Genomic DNA, 14,645 nt, shown 5'->3' on the forward strand with positions numbered 1-14,645 from the left:
TTCGGGTAACTATGAACAAATCTCCCACCCATATTTGTTTTGCACAGTGTTTGTCTATCTTCTGCATACCTATATATTTTTTTTACATCGGTCATACCTATGTTTCAATAATATTTAACTGCTGAGGATGTGCCTATACTATATAATTTGGGCCCCAAAGTACAATTTTGTTCTGTACAGGTGTGCTCAACCTTTTTTCATAATGTAGCCATTTCATTTGGTTCAGTATTATATATTTTTCTGTATTGGAAAACCAGATAATAGGATTATACCATGGCGTTAAAGTCATGTCTTTTTGGAGGATAGAGGGAGAGGGCCTTTGCAAGAACAGAAAGTTGAGTGAATGCCTTTCATCGGTACCTGAGAGAATGAGCAGTTAGAGAATTGGGCGGAGTCCTAACGACCTTTATGCAAATGAGGATAATCAGTGACAAAATCTATTACTCATAGCATAGGTGAATCGCTTGACATATGAAATACGAGTGATAGTGTAATCAATGTGTAATAACTACGTAAAAACTTAATGAACTAATTCAATTATTATGTGACGTGCAGTCATATTCAGGTCCTGATTGGTCAACAAGCTTATTTGACGCGTCAAATAGTGTTATCTGACACGTCAAATAGTGTTATTTGACGTATATCTTTTTTTGACACACAAAGACCCAAACGGCGTTCCATAGGAGAGGGCATTTGCAAGTGGCCTGCTCACAAAAAAACAGAGTGGAAAGATAGCACACAGACTTACTAAAACCCTTTTTAATCCCTAAAATATACTGAAATCTGTTGCTAAAATAAACCCAAGGCAGAGACATGTTCTGACCAAAGAATCCATGAGCCCAAGTCTTTTTTTTACTGGTGATGACTGTGAACCCCATGCACTGGTATAATTTCCTAAATGTGCCCTATGGAGCTTCATCTGATGAATTTAACTCCTTTGCACTGTTAGATATAACCTTTGGCTTTAATGCCTGTCCTTAGTTGGTAGGCTGAACTAAAGAGACTCACACAGGACTACACAGCACCTGCTGAAAAGGAAGCTGCTGAAAGCAACTGGCAAGTCTCAGAGCAGCTGATGTCACTGAGTAATCCAACAGCATTTGAAGGTTAACAACATATTTACATAGTCTAATCATATTCATGTTAAATTTGTATTATCAAAAATATTTGTATTGACAAAAGGCATTCAGATGTATACTTCTTGCTAGTGATGACTCTAATGGCACTGTGATTCCAGCAAGTAACAGATTCCTCTTGGACAAGCTGAATGTACCGAGCTGTCTGTTTAATACTAGCACACAGCTCGGACACCCATGCATACCCCACAAGACATGTCACCAGAGGTCTCTTCACAGTCCCCAAGTCCAGAACAGACTATGGGAGGCACACAGTACTACATAGAGTAAAGACTACACAGAACTCTATTCCACATCAGGTAACTGATGCAAGCAGTAGAATCAGATTTTTAAAAAACAGGTAAAAATACACCTCATGGAACAACGGGGACTGTGAAGAGACACACACAAAGGTACCGACACATGCATACGCACACATTGTGATATTGTTGTATGGTGGTATTAAACATTTTTTATTGTAGATATATAGTGGTGTAATAATGTTATATGATGTACTGTTTTATATGTAATGTAAGTGCTTTAATATGTTTGGACCCCAGGAAGAGTAGCTGCTGCCTTGGTAACAGCTAATGGGAATCCATAATAAATACAAATACACCATAAAAGGTCTCCTTGTATATCTAACCCAGGGGAAAAGGTAACAGGGCTTCTTGAGTAATATCAAATATAGATTTTGTCTCACTCTGAACTGTGTCAATTTCTCTAGTACCAGACAAAATGGTGAGTAACCATTTTGAAAGTATTACAGAATTATCAATTTTTCTATAATTTGTACGATTTTACAATTTGTCAACAAGGGCTCATATTTTATGTAGATTAAATGTTCTGGAAAACTGACAATTGGCCTTGGGCATGAGCGTAAACCTTTTGTAGTTAAGTACTTTCTTTAACTTCTCAGCCTAAGTGCATGTCATTTACAGGCCTAGAATGCTAATAAAATATTGGGATGATTGAACTTTTCTCAGTTCCATCAAAAGTTATTATTCATGGTGCTTTTCCTAGGTAAACACTTTGACACAGGAGCATATCACTGAGCATAAAGGTGTTTTTGAGATGTTTGATGAGGAAGTAAATGGAACAGTGAAGACACAGGAGCTGGAGCGACTGATGAGCTTAATGGGAATCATCCTACCAAGAGAGAGCTCCTTCAGATGGCCAAAGATGTGGACAAATGTCACGTTCGCTTACAGACGGGACGGACCAAGGCGCAGCGTGATATGCGTACATGTTTATTTAAATGAATAAACAACTGACAAGACAATGAACAAACGAAACGTGAAGTCCAAGGTAGAACACAAAACATACCTACACGGAACAAGATCCCACAACCCACTAGTGCCAATAGGCTGCCTAAGTATGGTCCCCAATCAGAGACAACGAGCTACAGCTGCCTCTGATTGGGAACCACACTGGCCAACATAGATCTACACGATCTAGATCTAAACATAGAAAATGCAACATAGAACATACTACACAGAAAATACACACCCTGACTCAACAAATACGAGTCCCCAGAGTCAGGGCGTGACAGTACCCCCCCCAAAGGTGCGGACTCCGACAACATAAACATAACAGGGTAGGGGCCGGGTGGGCATTCCGCCTCGGAGGCGGATCCGGCTCAGGGCGGGACGACCACTTACTCTCCGCCTCCCTGTTGCGCCCCTGGTCTGGTCTGGACCTCGCGCGCTGCTTCCCCTCTCCTTCCTCCCACGAAGTACCAAGCCCTGTCTGGACCCTGGTGTGGGAGACCCCGAACCTGGAGAGGGGCTGACGTCTGGGTCTGGACTGGAGCCGCTGACCGGAGCTGGACCGGGCACCGGTGGAGCGGACTGCACAGGCTCCGGACTGGAGCCGCTGACCGGAGCTGGACTAGGCACCGGTGGAGCGGACTGCTCTGGCTCCGGAGTGGAGCCGCTGACCGGAGCTGGACTGGACCCCGGTGAAGCGGATTGCTCTGGCTCCGGAGTGGAGCAGCTGACTGGAGCTGGATCAGGCACCGGTGGAGCGGACTGCTCTGGCTCCGGAGTGGAGCCGCTGACCAGAGCTGGACTGGACCCCGGTGAAGCGGATTGCTCTGGCTCCGGAGTAGAGCTGCTGACCGGAGCTGAACTGGGCACCGGTGGAGCGGACTGCTCTGGCTCCGGAGTGGAGCAGCTGACCGGTGCCGGACCAGGCACCGGTGGAACAGGCACGGGCCGTGCCGGACTGGACACACGCACCACTGGCTTGGTGCGGGGAGCAGGAACGGGCCGGACCGGGCTGGCGACGCGCACCACTGGCTTGGTGCGAGGGGCAGGAACGGGTCGGGCCGTACTGGGAACACGCACCACTGGCTTAGTGCGGGAAGCAGGAACGGGCCGGACCGGACTGGCGACACGCACCACTTGCTTGGTGCGAGGAGCGGGACTGGGTTCCTTTATTAACCCACGCTCCTTCTGCTGCCTAACCAGCTCCTCTCGCCGTGCCTCTACACTTTCCTTCTCCCTTATAGCCTCCTGTAGCGCCTCCCTCTGACCAAATAACTCCTGCTCCCTCTGAACCAATAGCCCCCGTAACATGGTGGCCTCCTCTCCTAACCTGCAGATCCGCCCTTTAACGGCCTCCTGCTGCCTCTTCGTCCACACCGTGTGCCCCCAAAAAATGTTTCTTGGGGTTGCCTCTCGGGTCTCCGTCGTCGGCACTGTTGGTGCCGTTTTTCCTCTCCTACCTGGGCATCCTCCTTCATCGCCTTCCGGTAACGGACGGCCTCCTCCTCCGTAATTCTCCCCCAACCGAGGAGGACATCTACTAATGTAACCTCCTGTTGAATTCCCGGCGTTTGCTCCTGAACACGCTGCTTGGTCCTCGTTTGGTGGGATCTTCTGTCACGTTCGCTTACAGACGGGACGGACCAAGGCGCAGCGTGATATGCATACATGTTTATTTAAATGAATAAACAACTGACAAGACAATAAACAAACGAAACGTGAAGTCCAAGGTAGAACACAAAACATACCTACACGGAACAAGATCCCACAACCCACTAGTGCCAATAGGCTACCTAAGTATGGTCCCCAATCAGAGACAACGAGCTACAGCTGCCTCTGATTGGGAACCACACCGGCCAACATAGATCTACACGATCTAGATCTAAACATAGAAAATGCAACATAGAACATACTACACAGAAAATACACACCCTGACTCAACAAATACGAGTCCCCAGAGTCAGGGCGTGACAACAAAGTTGGTGAGTATATCTTTCACAATATGGCCTTTATTTTAAAGTGACCATTGATAAGTTTTAGGTACATTACATATATACTCTTACAATTTATTTCAGTAACTAATACAATGTTATCCACCATCACAATGATATTCTCTATTCTACAATAAACTGTTATAGCTGATGAAAAATTTCCACAATGCTGGTATTCTACTGTCAAATTCCATATAAAATTGTATCAAACTGTACTGTTCTTCTTACACATTTGAGTGATTAACTTTTTTTGTGAAGATTCATTTTAGTATGAGACTTGGAAATCAAAAGCATTGTACTGTAACATGACATGTTAGGAGATTAATTTACAGTAGGATTTCTCTGTCATCACTAGATGTCAGTGTTTTACTTTTTCAATGCCCTATTGCAATAATGTGATCCACCAGTCCTCAATTCCAGGTATTTATTTGATTTCTACCAAACACCTAGTACTAATACATAGGCCTACTGATTCCACTAACAATGTTAAATACACACTTTCCTTTCTTCTTTATATCTGTTTATTCAAAATACATCAAAGGAAATTATTTAACGAAGGCTGTCAATTTCTGGCTCTGTTTCTTATATACAGCTAGCTAGTAGTAATATCTTCCTCATCACCTGTTTTTGTGTCATCACAGGCAAAGGTACCTTTAACCGTGATAGCTTCCTGGGTCTAATGGCATTGGCCCACGAAAGAGCAAAGGGCCAAGATGCGGCGCTACGAGCTGCTTTCAAAGTGTTTGACAAAGAGGCCAAGGGATATATATCGAGTGGAATACGCTGAAGTAAGCCTGACATTACCTACAGCATCTATGGCTTGGTTCCAGTTTAGAGACCTTTTTGCCCGTTGTTTTTCCTCAATATGAACTTAAATTAACTTTAAGAATCAGTAACAAACCACCTCTATTTGCAGGTACAGTATGTGTTGATGAATGCAGGAGAACAACTGAATGAGTTAGAGGCAGAGCAGATGATGAAGGAGCCAGATAAATATTGAGACAGAAGCATCGACTATGAAGGTAGCAGTAGACCAGTCTCTCAAAATCATATTGATATTATCTCAATGAGACTAACTTGGATAAAAAAGATTGAACAAATAACCTTAATTTAAAGCATCCTATTTTCTTCCCAAAATGTGTGGCCAAGATGACTGGAGACTCCTTCAAGATGAGCTAAGTGAATCAAAGAAGCCAGAAATGAAGAGTGAACATTATATTGGTCAGGGATGACAGTGTTGGTTACTGTCCTGAACATCATGCTTCACCTGTTTTGATAACGTATGATGATAAAATAAGACAATTTCTCTCAATATTGGTCCTCAAGTATGCAGATGTTTTCATTCAAATAAAAATGTGGCTATTACTGCGTTGTGTGCTGACTGATTGACTTGAATTCTTATGGGTGATTTTTGGCATAAATATAGGATCTCATATGTATGATTTCTCAAAATTACAAAAAACTAAAACAAATCCTTACAACCTATGAATGAAAAGGGCTTGAGTGAAAGCACATTTGCCTCAATGAGAATCCCCAGTCCCTTGCCTGTTAGAGGATGTGACATCATAGGGTTAATTTCCCCAGGCCAGCCACCCGGATATAATCATCCTCCTTGGCCTGACAGCATCTCCCCAACCATTAAATCCCATTCTCATCCCTATAAAGCCAGATGGATGGCTCAGGGAGCCAACGCCAGCTGCCGCTTTCACCCCATCCGACCTATCACAGGAGGGATGGGGGAGGGAGATTTGGATTACAGTGCTCTGGTTGCAGCATCCCTGGAGCTGCTACTGTTATCTGAAACACAACAAGGGCCAGGATAGGGGAACAGATCTAAAGAGGAAAGAAGAGATAAACAGGGGGAATCCTTTGGAAGCATCCAGGGGTCTGGTTGCTTTGTGTGGAGTGGAGCAGGAGGTGAGAAGGAGTGTGTTTTCTATGTAAACAGCCCCTCAGTCAGTGGAGCGGCTGCTTGTGTTACTGCTGAGGAGAAGGGAGAAGCAGAGGAGCGGTAGAGAGAGGAGGAGGAGGGGTGGACAGAGGAGGAGGGGTAGAGAGAGGAGGAGGAGGAGGAGGGGTGGACAGAGGAGGAGGGGTAGAGAGAGGAGGAGGAGGGGTGGACAGAGGAGGAGGGGTAGAGAGAGGGGGAAACGTTCCTTCTCCCTAGGATATTACCCCTCCTCTATCTGGCTGCCTACTACGGCTCCTTTAAAAAAAATAGTGGTTCTCCCATCACATCGAGGAAAGGTAGGTACATACCCCTAATCTGGGAGGGCAATTAAGACAAGAATTTGCATGTTACGTTGGCAGGATTAAAAGCCAGGCGTTTGCCATATTTATACTCATTGATTTACAGAGGAATGAACACTGTGCAACAACATTTCATGGTGTGAAAAGGACAATAAGAGATGACTGTCTTTGTACTGTATTTGATCTCCAATTGGACAGTGACAAAGGCTGAGACTAGCTCTGGGTTGGGATTGGTTGAGATCTTGCACTGCACATGTTCCTCATTAGGAAAACAAACAGAGACAGACAGGCTGGCAGACTGCATTCTGAGGAGGGTGGGACCGGGGATGGCTCATGTGTCTTTGTTTTCACGGCTCGCTTCGAGGCAAGCAACACACTGAACCATGCATGAGAGCACCAGCAGTTCGTGAGGACTGTGGGATCTCGCTCTCCGTAGCCAATGTGAGTAGGACCTTTAAATCGGTTAATGTTCACAAGGCCGCGGGCCAGACGGATGACCAGAACTCTCCCTGACCCAGTCTGTAATACCTACATGTTTCAAGCAGACCACCATAGTCCCTGTGCCCAAGAACACAAAGGTAACCTGTCTAAATGACTATCGTCTCGTAGCACTCACATATGTAGCCATGAAATGCTTTGCAAGGCTGGTCATTGCTCACATCAACACCATCATCCCAGACACCCTGGACCCACTCCAATTTGCATACCACCCCAACATATCCCAACAGTTGCACTCCACACTGCCCTCTCCCACCTGGACAAGAGGAACACCTATGTGAGAATGCTGTTCATTGACTACAGCTCAGCGTTCAATACCATAGTGCCCTCCAAGCTAATCACTAAGCTCAGGACCCTGGGATTGAACACCTCCCTCTGCAACTGGATACTGGACTTCCTGATGGGCCACCCCCAGGTGGTGAGGGTAGGCATCAACACATCCGCCACGCTGACCACGGGGGCTCCTTGCTCCTTGTTCACCCACGACTGAGTGGCCGCGCATGACTCCAACACCATCATTAAGTTGACTGACGACATGACGGTGGTAGGCCTGATCACTGACGACAATGAGACCGCCTATAGAGATGAGGTCAGTGACCTGGCAGAGCGGTGCCAGGACAACAACCTCTCCCTCAACGTCAGCAAGACAAAGGAGCTGATTGTGGACTACAGGAAATGGAGGGCAGAGCATGCCCCCATCCATATCGACAGGGCTGCAGTGGAGAGGGTCGAGTGCTTCAAGTTCCTCGGTGTCCACATCACTAAGGAATTAACATGGTCCATACACACCAACACAGACATGAAGGAGGCTGAAAAGATTTGACATGGGCTCTCAGATCCTCAAAAAGTTATACAGCTGCACCATTGAGAGCATCTTGACTGGCTGCATCACTGCTTGGTATCGCAACTGCTTGGCATCCGACCGCAAGGCGCTACAGAGGGTAGTGTGTACGGCCCAGTACATCACTGGGACCGAGCTCCCTGCCATCCAGGACCTCTATACCAGGCAATGTCAGATTGTCAAAGACTCCAAATAGCTACCCGGACTATCTGCATTGACCCTCTTTGCACCAACTCTTTTGACTCATCACATATGCTGCTCCTTCTGTTTAATATCTATCCTGTTGCCTAGTCACTTTACCCCTACCTATACATATCTACCTCAATTACCTCATACCCCTGCACATCGACTCGGTACTGGTACCCCGTGTATATAGCCAAGTTATTGTTACTGATTGTGTATTTATTCATTGTGTTATTATATTTTCTATATTTTTCTCTCTGCATTGTTGGGAAGGGCCCATAAGTAAGCACTTCACTGTTCGTCTACACCGGTTGTTTACGAAGCATGTGACAAATACCATTTTATTTTGTGTGACACTATAGTAGGGTGTATCATGTCTGCCCTACTATTGTCCATGGCATAATTCAGCATGTCAATCCATTGACCCTCTGGCTCACACTTTAACTAATTATATCTTATGAAGGCTTAATGAAGCCTTCACTAGCCCTTTATAAAGTCTATATAAATGCTTTATAAATCATCATAAGCAAATACTATATAAAAGGTGGTGTGTGTGTTGGTTGTGTAGTACTCATTAATGTATAAACTTTGGAGCGACTGTGTAAACACCTTTTGACACATCGCCTAACAAAGTGTGCTGAATTTCTGAGTGTTGGTTTTCCTCTGTATTTTCTCTGCTATGTTCTGCCACTCTTTTCTCTGCATCTGGTGCCCACATCCTGCCCACAACACCCGCTGCTGCCCTGTTGGCACAACAGGTTATGGGGTTTAATCTGATAGAACCAGGGGTAGGGACGTATATATGCTTTTACCTACTTCTACAAACACACACTTTTACGAGGCCAAGAGCTAGTCATGTCATGAGCCCTGTGAAAAATACACAAGATTATTTTGCATCTAGTTTCGTTTTTATGGATGATGCACCTTGGTGGCAATTTGTTTCAGCATTCCACAGAAATATTAACACCTGACTGCTTTCAGTAGGTGATCAGAGGTTTTGCCTTTATCAGAACCAGAATGAAAGTCCCCTCCTATTTGACAAATGTGTCCTTCAGACCTCAAACATACTACCCACCTAAACACACACACACACACACAAAACCAACCTACAACCAACCAAGCCATATGATATGCTATTGTAGTGTGCATAATATGTTTGCTTGTTTTCTGATCTGATGGTGTTAAATGATCTGTTTCAGGTTCTGCCTGGAGAGTGTGTTCTGGTGTGCTCAATGCATTCCCAATGCTTCAGCAGATCTCAGTCCAGAGAGAGCCAACCTGCGGCTGTTGTGACACAACAAGACAACTCTCCACATTCCTTTGTTGTTTCCTCTTGGCTGAAACCATGGATACGACTATGGCCAAGACAACCGCTAGCTTTCTCTCCACTGTCTCTAGCGCCTAGCGCCTCCATGACCACCCTTCTCACCGTTACAACGGACACCAGGATGGAACGGGACAACGTCACCGAGTCCAGGACAACACTAATGGTCACTAGCATTACTATAACAACAACCAACGAGACAAGTTTCAACGCCACCAAGAGGGCTCTGAGATGGGCATGGTGCTGGTGCCCTTTGGGATCATCACTGTAATTGGCCTGGCATTGGTCGTGATAAGAAAGCAATCACTTTAGTCATTACCTAGTTTCCATGCCCACAACATATGTATGTTTGTCACGACAGTGTACAGTATGAATAAGTAGATTTTTCTCCTCTTATCTAATTAACAATGATCTGTGTGTCTCCCTGTGCCCCACCATGTCTCCCACTCCCAGATGCTGTATATCAGGAAACGGAAGAGGTAAGGAAATGTACTTTAATTGCAAAGTAGTTCCTTGAAATTCCTCATTATATATGAGTTAAAATTATCAGCCAGATTTGTGAAAGGGAGGGCAACCTTCCATGAATATCCAAATAATCATAGCATTAAGAGAAAACTGTCAGTAATCTTTGACTTGGGACCCCAATGGTTGAACGAGATGACGTTAGCACAGCAGAGTCCCTGCCCATATTCTGAAAACTTCTGAAAACCTACCTTAATCAAATGATTAAATAACACTCCTTTTCCTACTAGCACTGACTTTGCTGATAACTATTTTATTGATGAAAAAGTGACTTAATATGATTGTGATATGTGGTTGTCTCACCTAGCTATTTATTTATTTATACTTTTTTTCAGAATGAAATCTCTTTTTCAATGAAAAAAAACAAAACAAAAACAATACTTAGTAACATAAATAATATGGCAACTACTGTCTAATAATAATAACAATGAAATAAAAAGAAACATAAAAAAATTACTTACAATAAAAGCATCAAAAAGTTGTTGTATAACTACTAATAAGACTACAACTAATAAAAACTACTGCTACAACTACTAATACAACTAAGTATGTATAATACTGTATATACATATATATTTACAAATATCTTCACATGGTGATGTTTCTATTAGTTAAAAACACAAACAGTTTGTTCCTAACAATTGAAAAAGGGCTTTCTTAAATTCAATGTGTGATTTGACTGCCCTGATTTCTATAGGTACATTTTTTCCAGTCAGTTGGGTCTTTGTATCTGAAAGATCTTACTCCAACCTCATGATGTTCCCGTGGAATTTGTAATTGCTGCTTTTGTCAAAAGGAGTACTGGGAGTCTTGTAATGTATGGTGTTCCTTAATATATACTGGGACATTTAAATTTGATACATTTTAAAAGAAATTGGTACCAATGCAGTTATCTTCTGTTTGGGAGTGACAGCCAATTTAGTGATTCATACATTGTGCAATGATGTGTCTTGTAATGGCATCCAAGACTTAATCTGCAAAGATTGTTATAAATGACATCTAATTCGCAAAGTAAGGTCTTGGTTGTGTTTTGATAGATGATGTCACCATAGTCTAGGATAGGAAGCAGCAGTTGGGTTACTACATTCTTTCAGATGGATATAGTAAAACAATTCTTAGATGTGTACAGTGGGGGAAAAAGTATTTAGTCAGCCACCAATTGTGCAAGTTCTCCCACTTAAAAAGATGAGAGAGGCCTGTAATTTTCATCATAGGTACACGTCAACTATGACAGACAAAAGAGAAAAAAAAATCCAGAAAATCACATTGTAGGATTTTTAATGAATTTATTTGCAAATTATGGTGGAAAATAAGTATTTGGTCAATAACAAAAGTTTCTCAATACTTTGTTATATACCCTTTGTTGGCAATGACACAGGTCAAATGTTTTCTGTAAGTCATCACAAGGTTTTCACACACTGTTGCTGGTATTTTGGCCCATTCCTCCATGCAGATCTCCTCTAGAGCAGTGATGTTTTTGGGCTGTCGCTGGGCAACACAGACTTTCAACTCCCTCCAAAGATTTTCTATGGGGTTGAGATCTGGAGACTGGCTAGGCCACTCCAGGACCGTGAAATTTTCTTACGAAGCCACTCCTTCGTTGCCCGGGCGGTGTGTTTGGGATCATTGTCATGCTGAAAGACCCAGCCACGTTTCATCTTCAATGCCCTTGCTGATGGAAGGAGGTTTTCACTCAAAATCTCACGATACATGGCCCCATTCATTCTTTCCTTTACACAGATCAGTCGTCCTGGTCCCTTTGCAGAAAAACAGCCCCAAAGCATGATGTTTCCACCCCCATGCTTCACAGTAGGTATGGTGTTCTTTGGATGCAACTCAGCATTCTTTGTCCTCCAAACACGACGTGTTTAGTTTTTACCAAAAAGTTCTATTTTGGTTTCATCTGACCATATGACATTCTCCCAATCCTCTTCTGTATCATCCAAATGAACTCTAGCAAACTTCAGACGGGCCTGGACATGTACTGGCTTAAGCAGGGGGACACGTCTGGCACTGCAGGATTTGAGTCCCTGGCGGCGTAGTGTGTTACTGATGGTAGGCTTTGTTACTTTGGTCCCAGCTCTCTGCAGGTCATTCACTAGGTCCCCCCGTGTGGTTCTGGGATTTTTGCTCACCATTCTTGTGATCATTTTGACCCCACGGGGTGAGATCTTGCGTGGAGCCCCAGATCGAGGGAGATTATCAGTGGTCTTGTATGTCTTCCATTTCCTAATAATTGCTCCCACAGTTGATTTCTTCAAACCAAGCTGCTTACCTATTGAAGATTCAGTCTTCCCAGTCTGGTGCAGGTCTACAATTTTGTTTCTGGTGTCCTTTGACAGCTCTTTGGTCTTGGCCATAGTGGAGTTTGGAGTGTGACTGTTTGAGGTTGTGGACAGGTGTCTTTTATACTGATAACAAGTTCAAACAGGTGCCATTAATATAGGTAACGAGTGGAGGACAGAGGAGCCTCTTAAAGAAGAAGTTACAGGTCTGTGAGAGCCAGAAATCTTGCTTGTTTGTAGGTGACCAAATACTTATTTTCCACCATAATTTGCAAATAAATTCATTAAAAATCCTACAATGTGATTTTCTGGATTTTTTTTCTCAATTTGTCTGTCATAGTTGACGTGTACCTATGATGAAAATTACAGGCCTCTCTCATCTTTTTAAGTGGGAGAACTTGCACAATTGGTGGCTGACTAAATACTTTTTTTCCCCACTGTATAGTAACCCAAGCTTATAGTTAATCATTTTATACAACTATCTTAAGATGAATGCACTAACTGCAAGTCACTCTGGAAAAGAGCGTCTTCTAAATGACTAACATTTAAAATGTAATGTGTTTCTAACAATTCATTAAAGGTTTCAATACTACATAGATACATTTTTCTAACTATTTCTTTCCTCCTGCCCTCTGTTCACTGTTCAGACTGGAGAAGCTGAGGCACCAGCTGATGCCCATGTATAACTTTGACCCGGCAGAGGAACAGGATGACCTGGAACAGGAACGACTGGACAACAACCTCACAGGACCGAATAACAAGGTAGTATACGACACAGGTCTGAAGCAGTGCCGCGGCTGCACTCCCCTGTTCAGTGATACTGATCATCTACTGTAGATCTATGATGATACATTTACATTTGAGTCATTTAGCAGACGCTCTTATCCAGAGCGACTTACAGTTAGTGAGTGCATACATTTTTCATACTGGCCCCCCGTGGGAAACGAACCCACAACCCTGGCGTTGCAAGCGCCATGCTCTACCAACTGAGCTACAGGATACATGCAAGTCTTGACGGTTACATTATGTTCAGACTCATCTTTAATAACCTGCAGTGATCTATTGCTCACTGATCCACAGCTACTGTATCTTGGTTCAGAGCATCAAAATGTCCTCCTACAGAGCTTTGGGATTACAGTGCTTACATTACCTGTAACCAGTTGCTATTTTATACTCATATTAATTTACTTTTTTCTTTATATTTTCTTTTAAGTTTTGACAATAAGCAAAATGGTAATAAGTAAAATATGGTAAAGTATAATTTGTGTCTGTTGTTACATTTTTCTTAAGCTACCCTTAAAAAAAATAACAATTACATACTACGTGTGGACCTTGCCGTGTTAATCATTCACCATTTACATACAACAAATTCAAAGATTACAACATAATACTGTACACACATGCACAAACCTTTCCACTACACTGGAGTGACACACACCTATACCCTCATTTCACATATTTTCTCTGTGTGCCTAATACCATCAAGTTGTTGATTACTGCCTATCACTTTCATCTCACTGCTCCTAAATGTCCCAATATAATTGATTTCCTAATTGTCCCCTCGTGATTGACATGACTAGGCTATGTATTTGATTATAACAATATGTGTGTGGCAGTACTGGCTTTCCTTACAGACGTTTCACTGACAAATAGTACATAATTAGCTCTTCCAAATGAACATACAGTAGATATTTTAAGTAATCGATTCACTTTTCCACCCCTTTCTTTGTTTCCCTAACGCTACATTACTAAAACAAATGTTATAAGCAATCATAGCAGTGGCAGATTCATTATTCATTGGTTACAAAAGGAAAATCTGTTCATATGACCACTTATGGCCATGGCATTACGAAGTTATGGTAGATGATTCTAGTATGACCATGGTAAGTATTGTGTCTCACAGTTTTAGACCTGGAACAACAAGGGAATGGACATTCTACACATTGGAGAACTAGAACACGACATCAGGAGATCTGGAGGACTATTACTGCTGCAGGACAATGTCTGGGGAACTGTAACCCACCTAGTGGACACTACTGTACTGTACCCCCGTCCACACATCCAAAATGTGTCCTTCAGCACTTCTGTCTCTATCTCTCCCTTTGCCCTCAAAGTATTAGTATGTTTCCTCTATAAGTAATAAAGCAGCTGCATTGGTTTCTATACACTAAAATATACAGTATTTAAACAACAGTATTTAAACAACAGTATTTAAAACAACAGTATTTAAACAACCACTTATTATGCTGCTACTTTTTGATGAATACATGACAAACGAACATAGCTATGTGATACTTTTATTGGTAACAGACAGACCAAGCAGCACCTCTATACTCATGCAAAAACACACAATAAAGCGAGACAGATC

At 43.0% G+C, this 14,645-nt stretch overlaps 2 pseudogenes across 2 annotated transcripts; both read left to right on the forward strand.

Moving 5' to 3' along the window:
- Positions 1–1,988: 1,988 nt before the first annotated feature.
- Positions 1,989–5,553, forward strand: LOC311138329 (calglandulin-like; annotated as a pseudogene). Its single transcript has 5 exons — positions 1,989–1,994; positions 2,139–2,309; positions 5,016–5,147; positions 5,268–5,396; positions 5,510–5,553. The product of its transcript is annotated as a calglandulin-like (transcript).
- Positions 5,554–9,558: 4,005 nt separating this feature from the next.
- Positions 9,559–13,114, forward strand: LOC311138330 (uncharacterized protein C3orf18-like; annotated as a pseudogene). Its single transcript has 3 exons — positions 9,559–9,758; positions 9,924–9,949; positions 12,925–13,114. The product of its transcript is annotated as an uncharacterized protein C3orf18-like (transcript).
- Positions 13,115–14,645: the final 1,531 nt, after the last annotated feature.

This window comes from Coregonus lavaretus (genome assembly GCF_964263955.1).
Source record: "Coregonus lavaretus genome assembly, chromosome: 12".
Taxonomy (NCBI): domain Eukaryota; kingdom Metazoa; phylum Chordata; class Actinopteri; order Salmoniformes; family Salmonidae; genus Coregonus; species Coregonus lavaretus.